Below are 26,819 nucleotides of genomic sequence, written 5' to 3'. Positions count from 1 at the left end.
CATCTAAACAGGTAGTTTTGACACCAGTAAGTAAATGCAGGGAGGCTGACCCTCACTGTGTGTCATGGGAGCCCCTACAAGTTACCCATTTCCCAGCATGGGAGTCAGGTGAGGTTCGTGGGAGATATGAGCCCTGCTCCAAGTGTTGAAAGGGAAAAAAAGATGGGAATGGCAATCCCAGAAGAGGAAATGATGTATATGCTGGAAAACTACATGGAGTTTGATATATTAAAGTATAAAACAATTTTGGAGAATGGCAGATGAGCTTGGAAAGGTAGCTACGGGTCAATCACATGATTGTTTAATGCCACATTTAGGAACTTGAAATTTATTCGTGGGGTTAGTCCATTGACTAACTACCTGAGATTGTTTGCAAAATGTTGTGAATATATTCATTTTCTTGGAAAAAGTATCTAAAGCTTTTATTAGATCTCAAAGTGTTCTGCGATCCAAAAATTGTTAAGAATATTTGCACTGAAAGGTTTTAAGTGAATGACCATACTGTTCATTAATTAGAACAAAGTAAAACATTACTATATCTATATTTTATGTCATAAGAAATTCGATGTACAGGTCTATGTCAGTTCAAAGATTAAAGTTGCCAGGAATACTCCTATATATAGCAAAACAAGAGCATAAATTCATTCATTGAACAAATGCTTAATTGAACCATCTTCTTGAAACATTTGTCTTGGCATCGTGGAAAATTTCCCAGCCTTCTCTAACAAGAGTCTCAGATCTTGGTAATGGTTATTCATAAATGGCTTGTGGAGGAGGCAGCAGTGATCAAAAGAGACACTGTCCCTGTTCAGAGCTTAGAGTCTAATGAGGAAGAGAGACATTAATCAGATAATCACAAAAGAAATGAGCAAGTTCAAACTGTCGTCAGTGCTGTTTAGTAACAGATAGGGTGAGATGTAAAGGGGAACCTGACATACAGGGGGATTAGGGGAAGTTTTCTTGAGGAAGTGACATTTGAACTGAGACCTGAAGAAATTATTTAAGTGTCAACTGGGAAAGAAGGTAAAAGTGACCCCAGACTCTGAAGGCCTGATGCAGGAAAGTGCTTGGTGTGTTTTAGGAAAGGAGAAGAGGAATGTGAGGTGCAGAGAGGAGGACAGCATGAGATGACCCTGGAGAAACAGAAGTTGGGCCAGCAGGGCCTAGTGGGCTATTTTAATATGATTGAGAATATGGCTCTTTATCCTAAGAACAACGAGAGGCAATTGATGGGGAGAAGGGGCACTAACATGATCAGGTCTGTATTTTTTAAGAGATCTCCCTGTGTGCTGTGTAGAAAATGAACTGAAGGGGGACAAATTGGGAAAAAGTTACCAAATAATATATCGTGTCGCAGCTGAAAATACATTGATACCATATACTTTCCTTTATGGGTGGTTGTGAGTTTGTTTTAGTTTCTCCATGTGGAAGCTGACGGCGCTGAGCTTGTGGTTCTCTAAGCTCAGACTTCCTCACAAATGAGCTGAGAAAGTGACCCTCTGAGACCTAGGGCAGTTCCTCCAACCCTGGATTGCTGCGTGTTGAGGCCTCAGTGTGCCCCACAGGAATTAGCAGTTTTTGTGTATGCCATGAGGTGACAAAGATTGAGAAGTCTTGCCCTAAACCCCTTTTCTGCCCTAACATTTCATGATTCTAGGTTTTGTGGAAATCAAATTCTAATCTAACCCTCGCCCTTTTTTTTTTTTTTTTTTTTTTTTTTTACCCATAAGGAGAATGTGGCCCAAGAAAGGAAAGTGTCTTGCCTAAGATTGCACGGCTCAGTGTATAGAATATTAGTCTCCTAACCAGTAATGCTGGGTTTTTCTAATATGCCACACTGTAATATCCTTTGTAATCAGATAATTGGTTATTATAATTATCAGGATTGCAGATGCTCCCTTTCTTTCCTTTAGTTACTAACAGAAGTACGTTTTATTCTGTTTCGATGACTGGTAAAATGTATTGCTCTAAGATATCGGACATCTTTTTACTAAAACTTGAAGCTTGAAGACTTCTGAGAAGTGACTTCCCAGATGCATAAGACTTCTTATTTTATTCTGAATAAGCTGAAAATATCACAAGACCAGCATTTCTATTTGTAAATCAGTCCAAAGTCCGTAAGCATTTAGGAGTGATGAGTAGAAAGAGAAATTAGCTGAGCTGTTAATAACTTATACTTGATTTGAACTTGAGTTCAAAGGTAAATCAAAACTTAAAGTTGAATTTGAATCTTGCTATGCCAAATGGGCTTTGCTTAGCCTTCGTTAAAGACTAAAGGAGGAGCAGGCCCAGGAGAGCAGTGATTCTGGGCATAGGCTCTGGAGCCAGATGATTTGAGTTCAAATCCCTAATTTCTCTGCCTATGAACTTTGTCACTTAGGAAAAATTTCCTTTCTCAGATTAATTCTTCCTGCTTGCAGAATAGAACTAATGACATTTCACAGTAAGTATTAAATGCGACAATATATATAAAGAACTATATCATCTGAGTTCAGTGTAGAAAACAGAAACCAGTCTAGGTGTTTTAAGAAGAAAGGGATTTAATACAGGGAAAATCAGTGGAAGGGAGCGGATGACACAAGGCCATTGATTTCCCCCACATTACTGTAATTGTCATCCAGAGGTCAGGCAGCTGCTCTTGATGCCACCTTGGTCACAACTGCTGACATAACTGCCTCTCACAGCCATGAACCTGATGACAAGACACTGGAAGGCTGAATCCAACTACTACTGCAAACACATCCCTCTGACTTGCTTGCCAGCATTCACAGCAATAAGAAGATGGCCTTTGTCTTGCCTCTCTCTTGCAGATTTCACATGAATGCATCTAATTGGTGGAGCCTAATTTGTAACAAGAGCCTTAGTTGCAAGGCTAATTTTAGAAATGTAGTTTGTAGTTTTCCAGGTACCAAATAGAAAGTGGATGAAATGGAAGGTGAGAGACCCAATCTAAATATCTTCCACAAAGAAATAGCCCAGGGTGTGGCATACAGTAAATGATAGTTATTGTTGGTTTTACTGCTGTTGGTATATTAGTAGTAGAAGTACAGGTATCACTTAATGTCAACACATAATTTACTACGTAAACTTTTATTAACCATAAGAGTTTGATTTGCGTCTATGCTTAGGGGATGTACTTAGGGAATGCAATTAAATATAAATATCTGTCTTGTGAACCCATTATTTATAAAATCCCATCAAGATGGTAGTAAATAATGAAGGAAATTTCTGTGTATTGTCTAATTCAGGTAACACAATAATTGAATTAAAATAATAGGACTCAATTCAGTTCACTGTTTTGTGATGGGATATGCCTTGTAGCATTCAAGTGTAAATGGCTAGTTGATTTATTGGGTGTCTAGACACAGGCTAAATCTTCTTTCCTAGAATAAATTGTAAATGTTACAATCATTTTTAAAATTATTATTTTCTAAATGCTAATGAAAAAGTAATTGTATCAGTAGTGCTGTGCTCTCACCACCATTAATTTTTCTCCTCTGTTATTCATTTATTTTCCCTACTCATTTCCTTCTATTCTGAAATGCCTTTGGCACCCAGAATCCCTAATAACATCTGTGGTTTTTTTTCCGTCACCATTTTGGGATGAAAACAAAACCACAAAATAGTAGGTCAATTACAAAGTTCCTTGGTTTTTCTGACGACAGGACACTTGTTTTCCAAATGCCCCTTTTTACCCAGGGATTCTTAGATTGTACTCTTTTGCTTAAGGATAGGAAGATCTAATCAGAAGTGACTTATAAGAATACATGCCAGCAGTTTTGCAACTAATTGAACATACCTAGAAGAGTAGTTAGTTTAGGCATTTAACTTGTCTTTTGAAGGTCAAGCAAAGGGTGATGTAATGCCCCTTTCTCCTACATTTAGTTGGTGGCATAAATTTCTCTCAAACTATTTTTATTTTATTCTGCTTTATGTTTTCCAACCAATCACATTTAGAAAGAAGGATGCGTATCTTCAGAGTCAGTATGAGAAACTGAAATTTAAATGTTTAGAGTCAATAAGATTGATAAAATCTTCTGTTCACTTATTTATTCAAGAAATATTTCTTGGATACCTACTTAACTACATTTAAAATCCAGAAAACTTTCTACATTGTATTATTTCTTTGCATCACATTTTATTTAAGGACTTTAAAAGTAAATCCTTTGCTAAAAGCTTTAGATATATCAGTAGGGAATGACTATATAAGATACAATTCCTGACCTCATGGAGCTAACATTCTAAGATGATGAAACAATTACACAGAAAATGACAATTGGCAAAATAGTATATAAAGTGATCAATGTAGTATTATATAACTTTATAGATCAAGTGGTTACTAATGAGTTAATGATCTAACATTATGAACATTATGCTATTTTTTTGTTGGTGGTGGTGGTGGTGGAGTTTAACAGACTTTATTTTTTTAGAGCAGTTTTAGATTCACAGCAAAATTTAATGGAAGGTACAGAGATTTTCCATATACCCCTCCCCTCATACACACAGAGACTCCCCATTATCAACATCCCCCACCAGGCTGGTACATTTGTTAAAATTGATAAACCTACATTGACACATCATTATCATCCAAAGTCTGTAGTTTACATTAGAGTTCACTTATGATGTAGTGCATTCTATGGGTTTGGACAAATATATAATGACATGTAACCACCATTATGGTGTCATACAGAGTAGTTTCCCTGCCCTAAAAATCCTCTGTGCTCTATCTGTTCATCCCTCCTTTTCCCCAACCCCTGATCTTTTTACTGTCGCCATAATTTTCCCTTTTTCAGAATGTCATATATTTGGAATCATACAATATGGAGCCTTTTCAGATTGGCTTCTTTCACTTAGTAATAAGCATTTTAGGTTACTCCATGTCTTTTCATGGCTTGATGGATCATTTAGTTTTAGTAGTGAATAACATTCCATTGTCTGAATGTACCACAGTTTATCCATTCACCTACTGAAGGATATCTTGGTTTCTTCCAAGTTTTGGCAGCTATGAATAAAACTGCTGCAAACATCTGTGTGCAGGCTTTTGTGTGGACATAAATTTTCAGCTTCTTTGGGTAAATACCAAGGACTGTGATTGCTGGATCATATGGTAAGAGTATGTTTAGTTTGGTAAGAAACTGTCAAACTGTCTTCCAAAGTGGCTGTACCATTTTGCATTCCCTCCAGCAGTGACTGAGTATTTGTTTGCTCCACATCCCCACCAGCATTTGGTGTTGTCAGTGTTCTGGCTTTTGATCCTTCTAATAGGGTGTAGTGGTATTTCATTGTTTTAATTTGCATTTCCCTAATGACATATGATGTGGAGCATTTTTTCATATGCTTATTTTCCATCTGTATATCTTCTTTGGTGAGGCGACTGTTAATGTCTTTGGCCCATTTTTTAATTAGGTTGTTTGTTTTCTTACTGTTGAGTTTTAAAAGTTCTTTGTTTATTTTGGATAGCAGTCCTTTGTCAGGTGTGTCTTTTACACGTATTTTCTCCCAGTCTGTGGCTTGTCTTCTATTTCTCTTGACAATGTCATCGAAGAGAAGAATATTTTGATTTTAATCAAGTCCAGCTTATCAGTTATTTCTTTCATGGATCGTGCCTTTGGTGTTGTATCTAAAAAGTTATTGCTATACCCAAGGTCATCTAGGTTTTCTCATATGTTATATTCTAGGAGTTTTATAGTTTTGTGTTTTATATTTAGATCTGTGATCCATTTTGAGTTAATTTTTGTGAAGGGTATAAGGTCTGTGTCTAGAATAATTTTTTTTGCATATGGATGTCCAGTTGTTCCAACACCATTTGTTAAAAAGACTATCTTTTCTCCATTGTGTGGCCTTTGCTCGTTTGTCAAAGAACAGTTGATTGTGTTTATGTAGGCCTATTTCTGGGCTTATATTTTGTTTCATTTATCTATTTGTCATTTCTTTCGTCAACACCACACTGTCTTGATTACTGTAGCTTTGTAGTAGGTCTCGAAGTCAGGTAGTGTCAGTCCTCCAACTTTGTTCTTCTCCTTCAATATTGTGTTGGCTATTCTGGGTCTTTTGCCTCTCCAATAAACTTGAGAATCAACTTGTTAATACCTACAAAATATGGTATGGAGCATCTTTTCATAGACTTATATGCCATCTTCTTTCGTGATATACACCATCTGTTGAAAAGATTAACTGCTTCATTGTATTTCCTTTTCTCCTTTGTCAGAGATAAGTTGACTATATTTATGTGGGTCTATTTCTGGGCTCTCTACTCTGTTCCATTGGTCTGTCTGTTCTTTCATCAGTAACACACTGTTTTGATTACTGTAGCTTTATAGTTGGTATATGTTTTCAGTATGTCCTTCTTTCAAGGAATTAGTTTTCCTTTGACTTCTTTCATCAGAGTTTTGTAGATTTCCTCATATAGACCTTTAAAATACTTTGTTAGATTTACACATATTTCATTTTTTGGACGTAGTATATATAGTATTGTGTTTTTAGTTTCAAATTCAACTTGTTCATTGCTGGTATAGGAAAGTTATTGACTTTTATAGATTAACTTTATAACCTGCAACCTTGCTATAATCACTTATTAGCTCCAAAAGTTTTTTGGTCATTTCTTTTGGTTTTTCTACATAGAGGATCATGTCATCTGCGAACAAAAACAGTTTTATTTTTCTTTCCCAATCTGCGTACCTTTTATTTCCTTTGTCTTATTGCATTATCTAGGTTGAAAAGCAGTGGTGAGAGAGGGTATCCTTTTTCCTGATCTTAGAGGGGAAGCTTTGAGCTTCGTGATCACCATTATCTATGGTATTAGCTATGGGTGTTTTTATAGATATTCTTTATTAAGTTGAGGACGTTTCCCTCTATTCCTAGTTTTTTGAGAGTTTTTATCATGAACGTGTGTGGGATTTTTATCAAATGTTTTTTCTGTGTCTATCGATATAAGCACGTGGTTTTTCTTTTTTAGCCTGTTGATGTAATAGATTTCATTAATTGATTTTCAAGTGTTGAGCCAGCCTTACATACCTGGGATAGACCTCACTTGATCGTGGTATATAATTCTTTTTGTATATATTGTTGGATTCTATTTGCTAATATTTTGTTGAGGATGTTTGCATCTGTGTTCATGAGAGATATTGTTGTGTAGTTTTCTTTTCTTGTATTGTCTGTCTGGTTTTGGTGTTAGAGTAATGCTGGCCTCATAGAATGAGTTGGGAAGTATTGCCTCTGCTTCTGTTTTCTGAAAGAGATTGTAGAGAATTGGTATAATTTCTTAAATGTTTGGTAGAATTCACCAGTATTTGGTAGGATTCGTTCTGTTGTTATTACCAACAAATGCACGTTGAGCTCCCTATATTTATTAGAGATCCAAAGATAAGAGACAAGTGCATATACGACACAATATTTTATGATACTAGTTATATCATCTTCTTATTTCTTAAAGTATATTCCCATAATATATATTCCAAAATATATATAAGTGGAGATCAGGAGAGAGAAGTAGTTTTGAGGGGCCATAACATTTCGGAAAAGTCTTAAATAGAGGTGAGACTTCGCTAGACATTAAAAGAAGGTAAGAAAAGGTGAGCCTTCTACAAATAGGGATTATTTTGAATAAACATGTGGAAGAAAAAATGCACATGTTCAAAGAAACATGAATACACATCTTGGCTGGAGTGAAAGGGTCCGTGTAGTGGGGAACAGGAATGGAAGATAAGTTTAAGTAAGAAAGTGAGTGCCAGAAGATAGAGAATCTTTAATTTAGGGGTTTGGAGTTTAGAATTTCACAAACAGAATAATTTATTTCATGTAGAATACCTCAGTGCAGCTTTATAAAATCTGTCTCAAAATCTTTTTAGGTGGCTAGGTTTCTCTGTTCAGTGCCACGATAAGTACAACTCTGGCCTCTCTAGATGGCAAAAGATTATGAAAAATTTGGAACTGTTGTGGAAGGAACATTCCTCATCCAGTATCTCATTTATCAAAAAAAGTGCTGTCTGGTTGCTGACAACTGTAGGAAGTACAGTAGAAATCATGACAGGAAAAGTAAAATTTTCCACAGAATGGATTTATATGACATTTTCCTGATAGTAAGTCAAGCTCTCTGTAACCTGGCCGCTTTCAGCAGAACTGCTTTTATTTCAATAACTTCATCTTTGTTGTGAGTTAACCTGAGAAGCCCCACCAAGAATCCTGTGAGTCGATTGCCTGACTAATGAAGCATGATCTACTGATTAGGAATTAAGTGAAAACAAAGATTTTCTTTGTGAGTCAAACTTCTGTACACATCGCATCTGAGTGATAAGTTCCTGGAATGTCTCAGTACTAAAACCCTGGTAATATTTAATGGCACAGTAGTGGGAACCAGGTAATGGATTATAGAAATTAGTTAGATTACTTAATGGCTCTACCACAAAATATCACTGGGCATTGATACCAGCATTATAATTTCAGGTCAACAATATTGTAAATTAAACCTAAGGTTAAGAAACTTTCATTCTTAGCCCATGCCTTTCCAGTGTCATCCAAACAAGGATACAATTTTTAAAAGAAAGATATAAATAATAGATTTATAAACTAAAGGGAATGAAGCAAAGAATATTTTTTCTATTCAAAGTGACATAAAAGGATTTTCACTTGTCCTTTGAGAACGATAGTAAATCAAATGGTAAGCATTTTACAGCTAGAGATTTTATGACTAATTTACATTCTGCTGAGATGAATACATATTAGTTTTCCTCATTCAAGCACATGATATTTTAGCCATGCAGTTACTGTCATGCTGGCCTCTGGGACATTTTTTTTTCCCTAACATATTCAAAGATTAGATTCAGGTTGCCTCAACTTAAAAATGTTGCTTCACATTTAAATCAATAAATCTAGACAAAAACAATTCGAGAATAACCTGCACAAGTAGAGATCGTATTTTCTATTTATTATTTTGAGTATTAATTTCCAAATTAGAAGCATGGTAGAGTTCTACTGTGTCTCTGAAGAGCTCAAAAAATTCCCTCCACTACTTACTAAACCCACAAATAAGAGAAACATTAGAATAGTTAAAATTATAAAATAACAAGGATTAGTAGCTCTTCTCCCAGTACTTTATGAATGTAACAGCCATCAGGGCTAATTTGAAGGAGTGCATATTTGATCTCAGCTTCAGAGTCCTTAAACCTTTGGTTCATATTTAGCACTAAATTTTAAACCAGAGAGTAAGTTTCTGTACGACCTGAAAAACTTCAGTTTTGAAGGGAAGTAAAAGAGGTTACATTAAAATCTTAGAATTTTATGGCTTGGTTTTTTTAAATTAAAGAGCTTCATTCTTCTACTCTCCCATAATTTAAATTAAAGTTTCAATACACTGTCCCTTGTTCACTAAAAGAGGTTATTTTAGAATTCCCAGGGTCAAAGATTTAGTAAGGTCTTGCCTTGACGCCCAGATCATTTGTTCATGGGAATAAACTCTACTTTTTAATATAATCACTGTGGCTGCCGTATTAATCTGCTTTTTGTTGACTTTTCATACTTGGGGTATCCATTCAGTATCCCATTAATCTTGTCTACTCTGTTTCTTGTGTGTGTCAACAACATAGGGGACACATTGAGAGGATGCAAAGTGGTAAATATAACTTTTTAAAAAATGTTACCAACATGGATAATTAAAATAAATTGTGCTTTTGACCCAATAATATAAATAAGTAAAGCATTTATCCAGAGTATTTTAGTCACTCTGACTCACTGTGGAATCTGGCCATTTATGAATTACTGTTACCAACATTTGACACTTTTGTTGGAAAATTTTCCATGATGCGAAGACAAACGATTCAAGAAGGTGGTATTTAGTTTTACCTACAATTGACATTTTTATCCCTAACTCATTCTGATGCAATATTTGTACTTCGTGTTAAATGTAGCTCTAATATCTTCTTTACTCAGTGGAATTGGCACTCTCACATGAATTAAAAGTGCCAAATTCTGAATAGCTCTTAATGAATGTTGACATCGCAGATGTCATTTACAAGAGTGAAAGAAGAGGCTCAAAATAGCAAAGCATTCCCCCCCCCTTTTTTTGTGTGTGAGGAAGATTGGCCCTGTGCTAACATCCGTGCCCATCTTCCTCTACTTTATATGTGGGACACCTGCCACAGCATGGCTTGATAAGCAGTGCGTAGGTCCGTGCCTGGGATCCGAACCTGTGAACTCCGGGCCACTGAAGTGGAGCACGTAAACTTAACCACTACATCACCAGGCCGGCCCCAGCATGTTCCCTTTTTACTTGTATTATAAGATGTCTTAAAACTTTCAGAAGAAAGGGAGTCCCAAGTGACAGAGTTTTATCTCTTTCTGCATTTGGTGTAGAAGTGTTATTTATTTATTTTGATGTTATTTTATGTCCTTATACCTACCAGGCTCAGTATTGGACTTGGGCAGATCCCAAATGACCATCACAAGCCGAGCTCCCCAAGTGCTGAGGCCTGTTTCCTTCCTGTCTTTTCTTGCCGCGCTCTCCTTCTTCTACTAAGTGATCAGTACAATATTTTCTTTCTACTCCCTCTGCAACCTACAATTTATTAGCTTGTCTCATTTACCTTAATCTTTTTCAGAGTAACTATATTAGTTTGCTAGGGCTGCCATGAGAAAGTACCCCACACACGGGGTGGCTTAAACAACAGAAATTTATTTCTCCACAGTTCTGGAGGCTGGGAGTCCAAGATTAAGGTGTCGGCATGCTTGGTTTCTTCTGAGGCCTCTCTCCTTGGCTTGTAGATGGCCATCTTCTCCTTCTGTTTTCACTTTGTGTGTGTGTGTGTGTGTGTGTTCCTTCTGATCTCCTTTTTTTGTAAGGGACACCAGTCATATTGTATTAGGATCTGCCATAACAACCCCAATTTAACTTAATCACCTGTTTAAGGATCCTCTCCAAATATCGTTACATTCTGAGGTGTTTGGGGTATATATGAATTTAGGGGGAACACAGTTCAGCTCAAAAGAGAAGTCCAAGATGGGCATCATAATACTTGTTGGTTAGAGGCAGGATTCAGTTCTTCACATCCTATTGACCTCCTTGGAAGGCCCTGAGGAACTGCTCATTACCTTGTGGTGATAGAGGAGCTCTGTAGTCCACCATCAGAGGCATGCCCCAAGGCTTATGCCTTCAATTCAGCCAAGTTCTTGTCATGAAACCTCTGAAGGGCAATGAAATAAGATTTATTGAATACCTATTATGTACCAAACACTGTGCTAGGCATTTTACATACATTTATCTAATTGAATCCTTAAAACAGTCCTGAAAGGTAGGAACTGCCAGTATTCTCATTTGGGAGCTGAGGAAACTGAGGTTTGGAGATATTAAATGATTTGCCCAGAATCCCATAGCAAGTAGACAGAAATGCTGGGATTCAAACCCAGGTCTACATCCAACTCCAACATCGATGATTTATCCACAGCTCCTATTTGCTTCTCTCTGTAGAAAATAAATGTGTTGATTGATCACTTGTTACAGGTAATCCCCAAATTACCCCAGTCTGCAATCTAGTTTTTCACTTTGTATTCCTCTTGGCTAAGTCAAGAGCGGGTCAGTAAGCTTTTTTCAGAAAAATATACATATTTTTTCTTTTTAACCAACTCCAGGTGTAACTCTATGTGGTTAGAATATTCACACAATGATTCCCAGAAAAGAAACATTAATATTAATGTATTCTTTTTAATCATTTCAAAGTGTTTTGATTACCTATTGCTGCATAATAATCTACCTTAAAACCTAGTGGCTTAAAAAAATAATCATTTTATCTCTCACAATTCTGTGGTTCATTGGGCTCAGTTATTTGTTCCATGTGATGCTGGCTGGGGCCGCAGTCACCTGGGGGTTCAACTGGGCTAGACTATTCAAGCTAGCTCATTTACATGTCTGACATTTGTGCAGAGGAGAACTACAAGATGGCTTTGTTGGGACAGCTCTCCCATGTAGGAGCTCTCTGCCTCTCCATGTAGGCTCAGAGCTTCTCCTTCTCCACGTGGAGGTCTCTCCAGCAGAGAGACTCCTTACATGGCAGCTCAGGACTGCCAAAAGCAGAAGCTGCCAGGTCTTCTTAAGGGTCAGGTCAAGAACTGGCACAGTGGCCCTTCCATCACATTCTCTTGGTTAAAGTGAGTCCTAGGCCAGCCCATATTCAGTGCAGGGGGAATACCCAAGGCCATAGATAGTGGATGATGTGACTCATAAAGGCCATCCTTAGAGACTAGCTACCACACAAAGTTTGCTAAGGAAGAGAAGTGGGGGAACAAAAAGACATTAGCTGCGTATTAAATATTGAGTGGTTCATTAGTACAGAACTAAATGGAGAAAAAGTTTTGAAGCACTTGAGTGCTTTTTCCAAAAAACAAGGGGTGTTTTTCAGATAATAATATTTAAGTAATATCAGTGAAAGGAACTTATACAAATGCATCATACATATTTAATCTTTGTAGGAAACAAGGTCCCCCGGAGACAAACAAGACCTTTTCCTTACATCACTGCTGTGGTGAGAACCCGAAGCCTTTTGTATCAATTAAGAAGCGTAGTAAGGCATCAATTTCACTAGTACCAGACTCTTAAGTCCCTGCTCTCTCTGAGCTACAATTGATCTGGCTTTGTGCCATGACCAAAGCTGGAGGGGGTTTTGGCTCCTTCTCTGAGTCAGACAAATCTCTTGAAAGAAGAAAAGAAGGAAGGAAAGAAAGAAGGGAGGGAGGGAGTGAGGAAGGAAGGGAGCCACATGAAAAAACAAAACAAAAAACCTTGCATAATTCATCAGTAACAAAGTGAATTTGTATTCCGTTTGGGTTCAATGGGTATAATCTCTAACATTTGTTAAGTACCAAGAACTGTTAAATGATATAAATGTACATTATATCACTTACTCAAGTATGATCAATAATCCTTACCCTAAAAAATTAGCTTTTGTGGGTTTTTAAATTATTTTTTGTGTGTGAGGAAGATTAGCCCTGAGCTAACATCCAATGCCAATCCTCCCCTTTTTTTTTTTTAAGGAGGATTGGCCCTGGGCTAACATCCGTGCCCATCCTTCTCCACTTCATATGGGACGCCACCACAGCATGGCTTGACAAGCAGTGTGTCAGTCCACGCCTGGGGTCCGAACCTGCGAACCCTGGGCCGCTGAAGCAGAGCGCATGCACTTAACCGCTGTGCCACCGGGCCGGCCCCCCTTAAATTATTTTTAATTATATTTTTTGGTAAGAAGTATGAAGGCATCCCACAAAGCAGATAAAACTTGTGACAAACTATCTTCTCCTGTATATGATTAGTATGATTTTGCTTTTTATTAATATATTCATAGGAAATGTTGTATGTTGCCAGCTAGAGACATGTGTGCTATTTAGACATAGCATGATTTAGATGAGGGGTTGGCAAACCATGACCCACTAGCCAAATCTGGCCCACTGCCTGGTTTTGTAAATAAAGTTTTATCAGAACACAGCCACACCTGTTCATTTACATAATATCTGTGGCTGCTCTCTAGCTACATCAGCAGAGTTGAGTAGTTGCAACAGAAATTGTATGGCCCACAATGCCTAAAATATTTACTACTCTGTCCCTTAACAGAAAAAATTTAGTAACTCCTGATTTAGATGATTAGTCTGGCCATTTATTAGTTTTTTAAGTTCCACAAGAGTTTTTCTTTTTTTATTTATTTTTTATTTTTATTTTATTTTATTTTTTTGTGTGAGGAAGATCAGCCCTGAGCTAACATCTGTGCTAATCCTCCTCTTTTTGCTGAGGAAGACTGGCTCTGAGCTAACATCTATTGCCAATCCTCTTCCTTTTTTTCCCCCAAAGCCCCAGTAGATAGTTGTATGTCGTAGTTGCACATCCTTCTAGTTGCTGTATGTGGGACGCGGCCTCAGCACGGCCGGAGAAGCGATGTGTTGGTGCGCGCCCGGAATCCGAACCCGGGCCGCCAGTAGCGGAGCGTGGGCACCTAACCACTAAGCCACGGGGCCGGCGCAAGAGTTTTTCTTTGTTAGTTGATTGGTAGCTTAAAGTGAAGATTCTAAAGTCACAAAGTGCAAAAGTGGGGATGGGAGGAAGAGGGTCCAGGAAGAGCATTATGGGCAGAAGGAATTGCATGTCTAGAGAACCAGAAATAGAATAAGTGGTCATGGTAGAATTGGTAGCAGTGGTTATGATAGAATTTGGAGCAGTAGACTAGGTCCAGGTTGTGATGGGTTGTGTTTTGTTTTCTAAGTGAGGAGCAAGGTAAGCAAACTCTAGTGGCAGTGTAGAGGCTGGATTGCGGGAAGATCAGAAGTAGAATGGTTATAAGACTGGTGCATCCCATCTCTAGCTGAATTTGTCATAAGCATCTCTAGTTTTACGTGTCCGAAATGGATCTCTGTGAACTGGAAATGTTAAACATCAGCATCTTCTGCTATTATTCATCTTTAGGAAATGGCAAGTGCGTAAAAAAGAGAAAGCAATATAATTAAAGGGATTGTACAAAATTCTCTCTGGTCTCTTTCAGTTCTTAATTTCTGTGATTCTGATTTTTCAAATTATTTACTCAATTTTCAGTTGACCTAACCATAATAGTCAGTATCCAAAAATTTCCCTCAAATTTACTGTTGTGTTACGATTGATTCAAAGAGCAGTTGTGATCAGAAAGTTCATTCCATGCTTACAAAGGGCCTCTGAAAAATCCCCTTAGGAAATATCATAGGCAGTTTTCAGAGTTTTTTTTTTTTTTTTCAAAATCAACCCAAGTGTATCCTGCAAAAGGTAGATCATTTCCATCTGTGTTAAGGGAGTCGTAGGTCCCAGGCGGTGGACATGGTGCCTGCACTTGAAGACAACACCGCTGAGGCTGGCACTAATTAGCTCCTTTGGTAATGATTTCATCTAAAAGGGTAAAGATTAAGTAAATCAATGAAGATCTCATCCCAGACTCTTACAGGGTGAGGATGAGGTCCGGCTAAAATGCTTAGACTGATGAAGTGCAAGGGAGTTGACAGATGCAGGACAGGTGGTTCTGAATCCTCACATAGGGAAGATTTTCTTTCTGGGGCTGTTTGATCTGACTTCACTGTTTGTAAACATTAATTCTGGATGTTTTAGGAATCTTTATTGGAGATGCCTAAATTGGATGTATGTGTTTCACATAAAGGAGAATAACGATGGAGAACAGCACACGTGACCCAGAACCTCACCTGAGCTACTGCTGTTTTACTTCACTTGGCAGGTGGTAGAAAACACAACACATACAGGTGAAATTAGGTTGCCAGGACTCAGATCCTGACTCTGCTTACCAGCTAACTATAGGACCTAACCTGTCATATGGAGATAATCATCATGGATAGTGAATATCGTGAGTATTAAATGAGATAATGAATGCAAAGCGTTTAGAACAGTACTGTTGTTGTCACCATTATTGTTGTGGTTCTTCCTGTTATTCATATCCATTAAGAATTTGGCTGCTAGGAGCAGAAATGCCAAAAATAGAACAAATTAGAGGTTTTCTTATCACGAAACAAGAAGTGAGGATGTAGGCCGTGACATACTTTGGTTCGGCAGCTGGAGAATTCAGGCCTGAGATCTCTGCATTAGTAATCTTGGCCTTTCCCTTGTAATTCCCTCTTAGTTCCAAGGTGGCTACTCCTCGCTAGCATCCTGTGCTGAATCCAGGCAGAAAGAACTGAAGGGCAAAGAGCAAAAGGATACTGCCAGCTGAGTGTGCTTGCTTTTAAGGAGCTTTTCTCTAAGCCCTACCCAACCACTTTTGCTTACATGACATTGGTCAGAAGTTAGTCACAGTGCTCCCCTCCCCCTCCTGAAATAGAGGCTATGCACTTTGTTACCCCCAAGAAAATCAAAACTCTATAAAGGAGAAAGGGAGAATGAGTATTGGGTGGGCACTGGCAATCTCTACCACATTGTTTTCAGCGTTGTTGTTCTTGCTGTCATTACTGTTATCTTGAAACACCGTCTTCTTTCTCTGCTGTAAAGTTCCCCAAGACAGCATCCATAAAAAGAGCATATCTCCCTGTTTTAAAACACTTTTTGAATCTGTCAACATTTCTTGAAAATAGCACCAGAGGAGTATGCCAATAGTACTGTCACCTATATTTTAGTTGCTTGGGTTCTGTTTTAGCCTTTGACATTACTGTTCTGTTCTATGTAGTTTAAGATAATAAGAAACATTAATTAAAATAAATTATCTAAACGTTTGATGAGGCCAAGGCAGAAATATACCATTCAAAGTAAGGCTAGAAACTAAGAACCAAGCTACTCTAAATGAAATCTTTAAACTGATGAGGCTTTAAATAATTCATTGTTTTATGCTATTCCAGAAACTTAAAGAACTTTTGGAGTATTTATGGGCTAGTGATATTCTTATTTGAAAATAAATTAATTCGTGATAGAAAAAGTATTTGTCTGAAGCATTTCTCTGTCATACTTGTTTCTTTCTGGAAGCCTTATTCTCTTTCCTTTTTTAATAGGGAGATAGCCACTCATTTCTTACCCTCCTGAAATCCTCTCCAGTTCTTTATTGTACTAAATTGTTCATTGCAAACCAGCCATGGTCTTTGCTGGCCTAGGGACAGAGTCCTTTCCATTCTGTTCATGAATGTAAGTGTTTGTTATTCTTGTATCAGCATGATTGGCAGAAGGCAGTGATGGAGATTGTGCAAGAAGCCTCTTTTTAATCTGTAGCCAACTTGGAGAAAGAGGGGGGTGATAGAGTGTGAAAAGGAAGAGAAAGAGAGAGCACATGATGCAGACATTCAGTTATCAAGTATTTATGGTTTATTGTGTGTGAAGAATTCTAGAGTACAGGAGGAAGTAAAAGAGACATCCCTTGCCTTGAAGGGTAAAATCCTTGCCCTGAAGGTGTAAAAGAAAGCACATGTCAAGTGTCAAGTCCTTCCTCTGCTTGTGGGCATCGGGAACAGAAGAGTGACTGGAGCCAAAAGCATCTGGTTTTAGTGGGCTGTGTTGTCAGGCTTTATGAAAGCCAAGCCGAGAAGGTTTGATGTAATACAGTGGGACATGGAGCCAATGGACGTTTTGAGCTGGGGAACAGTTAGTGTTCAGGGAAGCTGTGTAAGGTTCAGAGGCTGCTTTGGGCAATGACAGTGGTGGTGGATGGAGCACAGGACGGGGATGGGAGCCTCCCTGTCCTCTTAGCTTTAGCTGGCGACTCATCTCTTTCTCCTTCTGCAGCTGTCTCCCAGGCCACTATCTACCCACTAGGAGCACTGGCCGCCTCAGCTCAGGGCCATTGTCTCAATTCACCTTACCAGGAACTGTGCCACAGACTCTTTAAATACATAAGAAGAAGCTTGAGGGGCTGGCCCCGTGGCTTAGTGGTTAAGTGCGCGCACTCTGCTGCTGGTGGCCCGGGTTGGGATCCCAGGCGTGCACCGACGCACCGCTTCTCCGGCCATGCTGAGGCCGCATCCCACATACAGCAACTAGAAGGATGTGCAGCTATGACATACAACTATCTACTGGGGCTTTGGGGAGAAAGGGGGAAAAAAGGGAGGAGGATTGGTAATAGATGTCAGCTCAGGGCTGGTCTTCCTCACAAAAAAAAAAAAAAAAAGCAGCAGCAGCTTGAAATTTCACTTAACTATCTTTAGCCCAGGATAACTTGTTTTGCTAGTAACAGTGAAGAATGTTTTATAGAAAAATGTGGCAATTGCCTTTAATAACATTATTGTCCAAGATTAAGAATATTCCTTCAACATCTTCAGCTTGCCCCTCAAAAGATATTATCAACATATGATTCTAACCATTTCAACTCTTTAAATCTTTGGATGTAAGGAAGTCTTTTTTTCCTTAAATCTTAAATTACCTCAGCATTTGCTCTCTCAATTTCTTTCTGGATTTAAGTGAAAAAGTCCATCCCAATTGTTCCTCTCATTATCTAATGAATTCTGATTATATATTCAGTCAGCTTTTATCTTATCTGAGAGTTTTTTTTTTTTACTTTTCTAATATGGCTTTATAAAAGTAATGTCCTATCTTTTAAATAATTATAGTTGCTGTTTTCCATTTGATTATTTTCATCTTGGAGGTTTTCTAACTGAAGTGTGTGTGAAGTATAGCGACAAGAACTTCCCAAGAAACAAATACCCTGTGGTTTTTTTTAAAAATGGTACTATAATTCCTTGGGTTTAATTTCCAGTATCCTTTATGAGGTCAGTCTGCAGCGAGGTCCTCCCAGACAGCAGTTGTCCCTTAGGCCCAAGTGTTTAGGGCACCATTGGGACACACTACCAGAGCCATTTCCTAAGTCGCTGTTTATTGTTTATCAAACTCATTCTGTGAGCCTGCTTTTGTTTCTTTCTTCTGAATACCTAAGATGACCCTGTTGAAGTTCACTATCTCCTTTTTTGCCCACATTCCCCATTTCATTGTGTGAGGCCTTACCCATCTCCCTGGCAGATTACTCATGTTGAGGTCCTCCAGTACTAGCAAAAGCCAAGTTCTGGATACTAGCAAAAGCCAGGTTAACTGGAGATTTCCTTCTTTCCTTCAGATCACTTTGGCAGATCAGGTGGGCTTGGTTCCAGCCCTGATTTCTGGGGTACCTACTTTCGCTAACTCTATCTATGGCAGTGGTTTGCAACGCCAGGGACCATCAGAAGTATCTCTGGAGCTATTTGAAAATGGGGATGTCTAGGACCTTCCCAAGACCTAATGAATCAGACTTTCCATGGATGGAGTCCAAGCATCTTTTTGTTGTTTTTTAAAGCCCCAGAGAGTGATTCTGATGTACAGCCAGATTGAAAATAAGTAATCTCAAGAATTGATAATTATATTTACATTTTCTTTTCATATTTGAAGGCATTTTTTTAAATTTTAGGAACAGAATATGTTCCCTATCAAAAACCTTTCCTCTGTAGGGAGTTAGCAAAAGTAAATTCCTAACATGGAATGTCCAGTTCACCTGAGTTTTCTCCCCTGCTTGCCTGATATTCCCAGATGACCCCTTAGCTTCACTGTCACTGACTTGTGGCAGAGCCCATCTGAGCTGCTTTATGAAAATTTATGATTTGTACAATGTTCTGCAACTTTATAAGTCCACCCATAAACTTGCATACTCACCCCAATGAAGTAGGTTCTATTATCCTCAATTTTTAGATTAGGAAACAGGCTGAGAGTTTACATGACTTGCCTAATAGCACTAGGAAATAGTGGCTAGCATCAGGCTCAGATCTTCCAAGTCCAAATTCAGTAGTCTTTCACTATACTGTGCTATTCTTTCTACTGATTAACATTTTTATCATTTATTTTGAAATAATTTCAGACTTACAGAAAAATTGCAAAAAGAGTACAAAGAATTTCCACAAACCCTTTACCCGCATTCTCCAAATGTTAGTCTTACCATATTACTTAATCATCTTCTCTCTTCTCTCTCTCTTTGTGTACGTGTATTAATTTAATTATTTATAAAATATATATATATATATTTGACAGTAAATTAAAGACATGGTTTCCTTTTATCTCTCAATACTTCAGTGTATATTTCCTAAAACACAGATACTCTCTTCTATTGCCACGGAACAATGATTAGAAATCAGGAAATTAATACAGTACTACTATCTATGTACAGACATTTAAATCTCACCAGTTTTACCCACAAATGTCTTTTGTAGCAAAAGAAAAAAATATTTCTAGTCTCGGATCCATCCAAGGATCACATGCTGCATTTGGTTCTCGTGTCTCTTTACTGTCTTTGTCTTCAGAGGCCCTCAGTTGCCTTTGTCAGCCACGACCTGATTAATTATGTAGACTCCCCTCTGCTGGGCAGGAATTGGCCCAGCAGTTGTGGCTCTCAGATCATGATGGACTTGCTCAGAAACCCATGGCTTCACTGACATACAGCAGGACGGGCCACAGCATTGTGAAAAAATTGGAGAACCAATAATCATGATATTTATTATGTAGTATTTACTATATGCTGGGCACTGTTTTAAATGCTTCCATATAGTAACTCATTTAATATTCATAACAACCCTAGGTTGTAGGTATTATTGTATTATAGATGTGGAATCTGAGAAACAGAGAAGTTAAGTGACTTACTCAGGGTCATCCAGGCAGGAAATGGCAGGGCCAGGAGTCAAAGCCCAGCAGCCAGGCTCCCTCCCTAGTGTGCGGCTTAGCCAGCACAGGCAGAGCCGGAGGCACTAAGCAGAATTATGTGTCCTCAGGCAAGTTATTAGCTCTAAAAACCTCATCTCGTCAACTGAAAAATAGGACTAATCATATCTACTTCATAAAGTTAGTTGTAAGGAGTACACAAGATAATCTATTAAAGCATTTAATATGTAGCAAGGACTCTATTTTTTAAGAGTAAGTAAAATTTTAAATGTAAATATTGAAAAACTATCTGTGACCCACACTGAGATATGGTAACTCTCAGATAGTGCTTTTGTAATCATTGGGGTTGGGGAGGAGACGGGAACAGGAGCAACAAACATCTATTCATACTTTTAGATTTTTTGGAAGGCTAGCTACAATCAAACCACCTTCAGGGCAGAAAAGGCCAGATAATGATGAGACACGAGACACAATTTTAGAATGAACTTCTAGAAAGGACTCCTGCATCTTTAGTTATATTAGAAAAAAAGGTATATATTTCTCATAAAGAGAAAGGTTAGCACCACTCTATTCTGGGTTGAGGAGTAATTACCTTCCAGCTTTAAAAAGAGAGTTGTTCTCATATGTCGATAGCAGTAGGAAAATCAAGAGGTCTTTAAAAGAGAACTCTGAGGACATTGGATTTATAGAATTACTGAAATTTACTGAAATATACAGTTATTTTAATATGAAGTTTTCATTTTCTCTTAAAACATTTCAAACGTGGCCTCTGAACCTATGGAGAAGATAAAACATATATGAAGAAGATATTCTTATGACTAAGTTAGTTCGACTTTATTTTTTTGTAGGTTATAAATGGATTTGAGGGGGCACATCTGCAGCCCAAGAACTTTCTGGGCTCCATAGCTGCAATAGTAGACAGGGAGAGATTTTTTGTCTTCCTTCTATCAAGGCTTGAATGTTTCCTCTGAGCCCTTCCACCTGGAGAACCCTCGACTTCCTTTAGCTACCACCTCTTTCCTCACGACTGCTGCTTCTGAGTTCCTTACTTTGGGAGCTGAAAATAAGTGGTGACTTGGAGAGGGAGGACAAAGAGGGAGAGGAACGCAGCTAAAGTTCAGAAAGGATTCAGGCTCACATGTGCCCGGCCTGCTGGTGGCCTCTCCACCCGTCCCCACAGCACAGGTCTTCTTCTCATCCCGCCCCAGGGCTTCGGTGTGCGGTCTCGAGCCTCTGTTCTTCTCCTGGTAGGTCTGCCAGCTCTCATCTTCCATAGCCTGCCTCACCCTGCAACTTCCTCGACCCACCAACTCGCACTATAGACCTGTTCATTGCTGATTTTCAAAGCAGCCTTTTCAACCACATTTTCCACTCAGCCAATAGGAAAATAATGCAAAAGTAGCCCTAGCCTAGAGGCCTATGGCTATAAGCAGAACTGGTGCAGAACGGAAATGTGGGGCCCCTTGTTCAAAAATTATTAAGAATTTCAAGAGGGAGACACGGAACATGAAAGCCGGCATGGGGCTCTTCCAAGCATGTGGCCTTGTGCAACAGCACAGGTTGCACGCCCATAAAGCCATCCCTGGCTGTAAGGGGCCCAGTAAGTTGAAAGTTGTTTCTCTACTGAATAGGCTGATATATTTCAAAGTCAGTATTATTGGAACACTAACAAAATTGTACCTCAATCAAATTCAGATTGACTAGATTTCATCTGAAAGTCTATGGCACAGGTATACATATTCTAATTTGGTACTGGAACTCAGTGACAGTGGGATAGATAAATTCTATAAATGTTCCAGCACATCTATACTCTTATTTAAAAGGAAAAAAAATAACTCCATAGGTATTTTTGATGTTCAACCAACATTAAGAACCGCTGGAAACTAGAAGGATGTGCAACTATGACATACAACTATCTACTGGGGCTTTGCGGGAAAAAAGAAAAGGAGGAGGATTGGCAATAGATGTTAGCTCAGAGCCGGTCTTCCTCAGCAAAAGGAGGAGGATTAGCATGGATGTTAGCTCAGGGCTGATCTTCCTCACAAAATAAGTAAATAAATAAATAAAACTGTTAAAAAAAAAAAAATAGAACTGCTGGAAAATAGATGCCTGCGCTCCACCTCCCAAGTGTCTGGTTCGGTCGTCTGTGGTGGAGCCGGCGCATCGGGAGCGGTGAGCTCCACCAGAGACTCTGGTGCAAAGCCAGGCTTCATAAAATGCAGAGAGGTCTCATGGTAGCTCCATACACGAGAAGTTCCATTGAAGGACTAGAATCACTAGCATCGAGACCCATTTTTGCTATGCACTGTACTCAGAGCAAACATAAGAGGTTGTCTGGGAGCTTCCCTTGAGTCTATGCTTGAAGCAGTTATTAAAAATTTACATTTATTTGAATCCCATTGTTACATAATTTGCAGTAATTTAGATACAGTCATCAGCAAATGCAGAGTCTACTCCAGGGGAGAGGGCAGAGCCAATGTGGCTTAGAGTTGGAAGATACAGTTAAAGATCCAGTCCTGCCAACTTAGCAACTTCCCCAACTTATTATATAGGGAAGTCAGGGGACTTCTGAGCCTCAGGATCCTGGTCTGTGTTGAGATGAGGGGACCAACTTCACAGAGCTGTTGTGAAGGAGATGAGATTTAGATATGAAATTAGACTGTATACTAGTAAATAAATATAGTAAATAAATGTAGTAAATGAAGTAGTAAATAAGTGTAAGCTCTTGTTTTTATTTTAATCTAACAGTGATAAAGAACAAACCTTCAAGCTAGTAGAGTATCATTACCTATCATATTAGCATAGCAATTGTATATTCAGCTAAAATTTGCTGTTCCCTCGTCTATGTCAAATCAACTCATCCTCAAAATTCAAGTTAAATGTTAACCGCTTTATGAAATACTTTGTGTCCCCACTGGCAGTTAATTATTTCCACTTATGCCTTAGCACACTGTAGTGATTTTATTTGATTACATGGGTTGTCTTCCTTCCAGGCTGTGAGATTTCTGAGGACCAGGTCTCACTCAACATTGAATTGTCATGGATGAGATGTGTTCAGTATGTTAGTTAAATGAACGATTGGCAGAAGAAGGAGGGAAAGGAATCAAGTGTAGGCGAGAATGGTTTAGACCATTTAAGATATTTAGCAGTGTGAAGGCAGAAATTACAGAACAGGGACCCCGAACTCCTCTCCCCCAGTTCACAGTCAGTGCTGGGCACATAGTAAGTGGCTCAGGAGAAATTTGTGAATGAAAGAAAAGAAAGGCCAGCTCTAGGCAAAGGTTTCTGTAGGCACGGACTTCTCTAATGCCATATTTCATTTTCTGTAGTACAACCCGCAGTGTTTGTTAGCCGTACCCTATTCCCTTCCCACCCAGAGGCTCCAGTGCAGAATCATCAGGCCCTCCCCGAGGCCTGAGCCTCACCCACTGGTCATTTTAGAACCCCTGGTCCTTATCGAAAGGAATGGGTCCTACCCTCCATTCCTCCAGGACTGTCCCATGCTTCTCCATTACTTGCCAGTTTAATAACCATAAATCCCTATAACAAGTTATGGGCACTAAAGGGCAACCTTTCACAGGAATGAAATATTTGATCCCTAAAGCACTTAAACCAAAGGACTGATCCAGTAATGACCTTATCAGGCATCATGGCTGGCTGAATAGGTGGGTTTCAAATCACCCTGTGCTACCTCCTATCTGGCCATATAAGGCCAACATGAGAGGAAGACATGCATTTCCTTGGAAAAGGTAGCCCTTTACAGACTGCTTGTAAGAGTCTTGATTTTATGAAAACCCAGTTTTTGAAAGGCTTTGTGATGAAGCAAGCTGGAGATAGTACGTCACAGTTTTATTACAGTATGGGCCTTTTCTTAAGGTATGGGATTCATTTGTGGCTAAATAAAATAGTGGGATTCTGTAGTCAGAGTCAGTACCTTAATGAGATCCTTAATGTCTCAAAACAGACCAATGCTGACAATCTCGGGGAGAAAAATACAGAATTAAAACATGAACTGAGGTATCTGCATTGGTCCAAGCCTCTTTGACACTGGGTAGGATATGGGTGCTAATTGCAACCATCACTTGGGAGAACAACAGGCTCATCTCTCTATTTCCTGGTCATCTTTCCCACTGCAGAGCCTAGAGGATGGCAGATAACATGTCTGGTTGATGCTGGCCCCCTCCTAAAGAATAAAAGAGAGTCCCATTTTCTCTGTTGAATTTGAAACCGCGATCACTTTACTCGCTTGATTAAAATTGTTCTTGAAAGCTCCTTGGAGAGTTTCCCTCTGTATTCATAAGGTCCTTCGTCCTGGATTTTCAGCCTTACTTAGTTCTCCTCTATGGGCCAAATATACACTGATATGAAGTGTTACTAATCCTTTAAGAAGCTGGGAATTTGAGCTATCATTAGACTTGGAAAGATCTGAAAACTAGGTTTTCGTCTCTGATCACTGATAATGTTTTTAATTTGGATTTGGAGCAGTTCCCTCTGGTAATAAGTATAGCTTGAGTAGATAGGGCATGCTATTGTTCTAAAGAGAGAGAGTTCAAATTAGATTTGCCCAAACCTGTACAAAACCGAAAACTTTGGCTTCTGTTAATGCTGTGCCTTTCGGGCAAAGGTTCAGAAAGTCTAGTTGGCCATTTTTCACTTTCATGATTTTTACCATACCTGAAATTTTATTTACTATTTTTCTTTAAATCCACTCACTGTTATAGTTGAATAAATTTATTTTACTGCCACAAATGTAAAACTAGTATTACTTGTCCTTCATTGAAGGTAATAAATACAATGAAAACAAGTTATTAAATTCTAGCTAGATAATATCGCTTGCCACAGGTTCTGAGCCTGTGGCCTGTCTCCCTGTATTTGAAAGGGAGATTAATGTGGCTGAAGACATACTAGCGCCACACTGAAACTTTCCTTCAGGGAAAATATCATGGATGGAAAAAAATTGAAAAAAGAATCCTTTTTCCTCTATTCAGTAACTCTTCTAATGCTTTTGATTCCAAGTGGTACTCAGCCCACCTTTGAGAAACCCTGCCTTTGAAAAACTCATTCCCTTTATATTCTGTGTGAGGAATTAAGTATTTGATTGACTGGACTTGTGTGAAGACTGCCTTCAAGGATGTGATAAGAACACCTCAAAAGAGGTAGATGGTACTGTCTCTACACCCAAGAATGTGTCATCTGACAAGGGATGGAGTAAACTGAGAGTAGAAGAGAAAGACACAATAAATGTGTAGAAGCAAAAGTTCCAGAAACACGCATGTACTTAATACTAGAATGTGAGCTGCAGGGGAAAGAAGACGGATTGTGTGTTCCGTTCACTTGAGGATCTTTCCCTAGCTGTTGGAAGAGTGCTTGGCACAGAGCAGGCAGTGAACAAGTCTCTATTGAGCCAAAGAATACACCCCCATCCCCCGTCTCCTAGTGGTGGTATACCCTGGAGATGACGTGTGGGGACTGGGCTGGTGCAGTCTGGAGAGGTTATGAGGAAGCAAGATCTGGACAGAATCTTGAAGGAATTGCTAGGCAGAGAGCACACACACATACACGTGCGTGCGCACACACACACACACTGGCTCCGCACAGAAGGTACAAGGTACATAGGAAAGCAGTGGGTTACATTTGAATGACCAAGGTTGTAACCTTAGAACAGCTTCAAAAATGCCAACTATCCTCCAATTTGAATAAATGCTCCCCTTTCCCCAGATCTAAAGCCATTCCCCTTCTTCTTCATAAACATCCCACAGTTCAGACTCAGATACACCCTGCAAAGTGAGTTGATGTTTCAGCAAGACAAACCCTCTTGTTATAGGAATGACGCCTTCTATTTCTGTTAAGCGTGTGGGTTACTTTGTGAGAAAGCCAGCTTTAGGTGGGTATGTTGTTAGTTTCTTGATTTGGCTGTTTCCTCGGTTGCTAAGGAGGGCCCCTAAAAGCTGCAGCTCCGCAGTTGTGCCATTTTCCAGTTCCCTTTGCTGTTTTTTGTTCAATGGAGTCATTGTTCCTCTGGTATTAATTTGCCATCCTACGATCTGCTGCTCTCGAGATAGCAAAGTCTCAGGTAATGTTTTTAAAGAATAAACAAGAGAAGCAGATCAGCAGGGTTATGAGTGTGGGATAAATATAAGGCAGGAATTGAAGCTGTTACTGCTGTTTCTGAATTAGCTGTGCTGTCACAGAGATGGCCCTGGGCCTCTGGGTCTCTCTCCGAAGGAGGAGAGCAGCACTACCAAGGATGCATTTCAGCCTCACACCAAAGGCATTCCTCAGGACCGGTCTGAAGGCAGGAAGCCTTCCCAGACTTTGTGAAAGGTTTCCATTTTCAGAAGAAGGATGCCAATGATGTCACTTTGGGTATTTCCCATGTTGGTTAAGTGATACTAAATCTTCAGCTCAGTTGTACCTGGAGAATGTTTTTCAGAAAGCTCATTTTTGTCTTCTTTCCTACTAAGGCTAACTAACTTTTAAATATGGCTAAATAAGGACTTCTTAAGCCAAACCAGGAAGCAAAAAGCAAGGTATGAACCTTCCTAATTTACTGAACCTCAAACCAACCTCAGTTTTTTAAACTGAGCTACTAACAAACAACTTTGACTTTTTTTAAACAGCCATACATAGTGAAGCAGTACTGCGAAATATTTCTAAACTTGAACTTTAAACTAAAACTTCATTTATTGAGTCTCTGCCTCTGATTAACCGGTCTCCTTGGGAAGGA

At 39.0% G+C, this 26,819-nt stretch overlaps 1 protein-coding gene across 3 annotated transcripts in view; it reads left to right on the top strand.

Moving 5' to 3' along the window:
- Nucleotides 1–26,819, top strand: part of NME7 (NME/NM23 family member 7) — a 216,475-nt gene that overhangs the window by 189,253 nt on the left and 403 nt on the right. The gene's annotated exons all lie outside the window — the stretch shown is intronic.

The sequence above is a fragment of the Ceratotherium simum genome, chromosome 2, assembly GCF_057802395.1.
Source record: "Ceratotherium simum simum isolate JZ-2026a chromosome 2, ASM5780239v1, whole genome shotgun sequence".
Classification (NCBI taxonomy): domain Eukaryota; kingdom Metazoa; phylum Chordata; class Mammalia; order Perissodactyla; family Rhinocerotidae; genus Ceratotherium; species Ceratotherium simum.
Note: the sequence above shows the minus strand (reverse complement) of the source record. Positions and strands in the feature narration are given on the sequence as shown.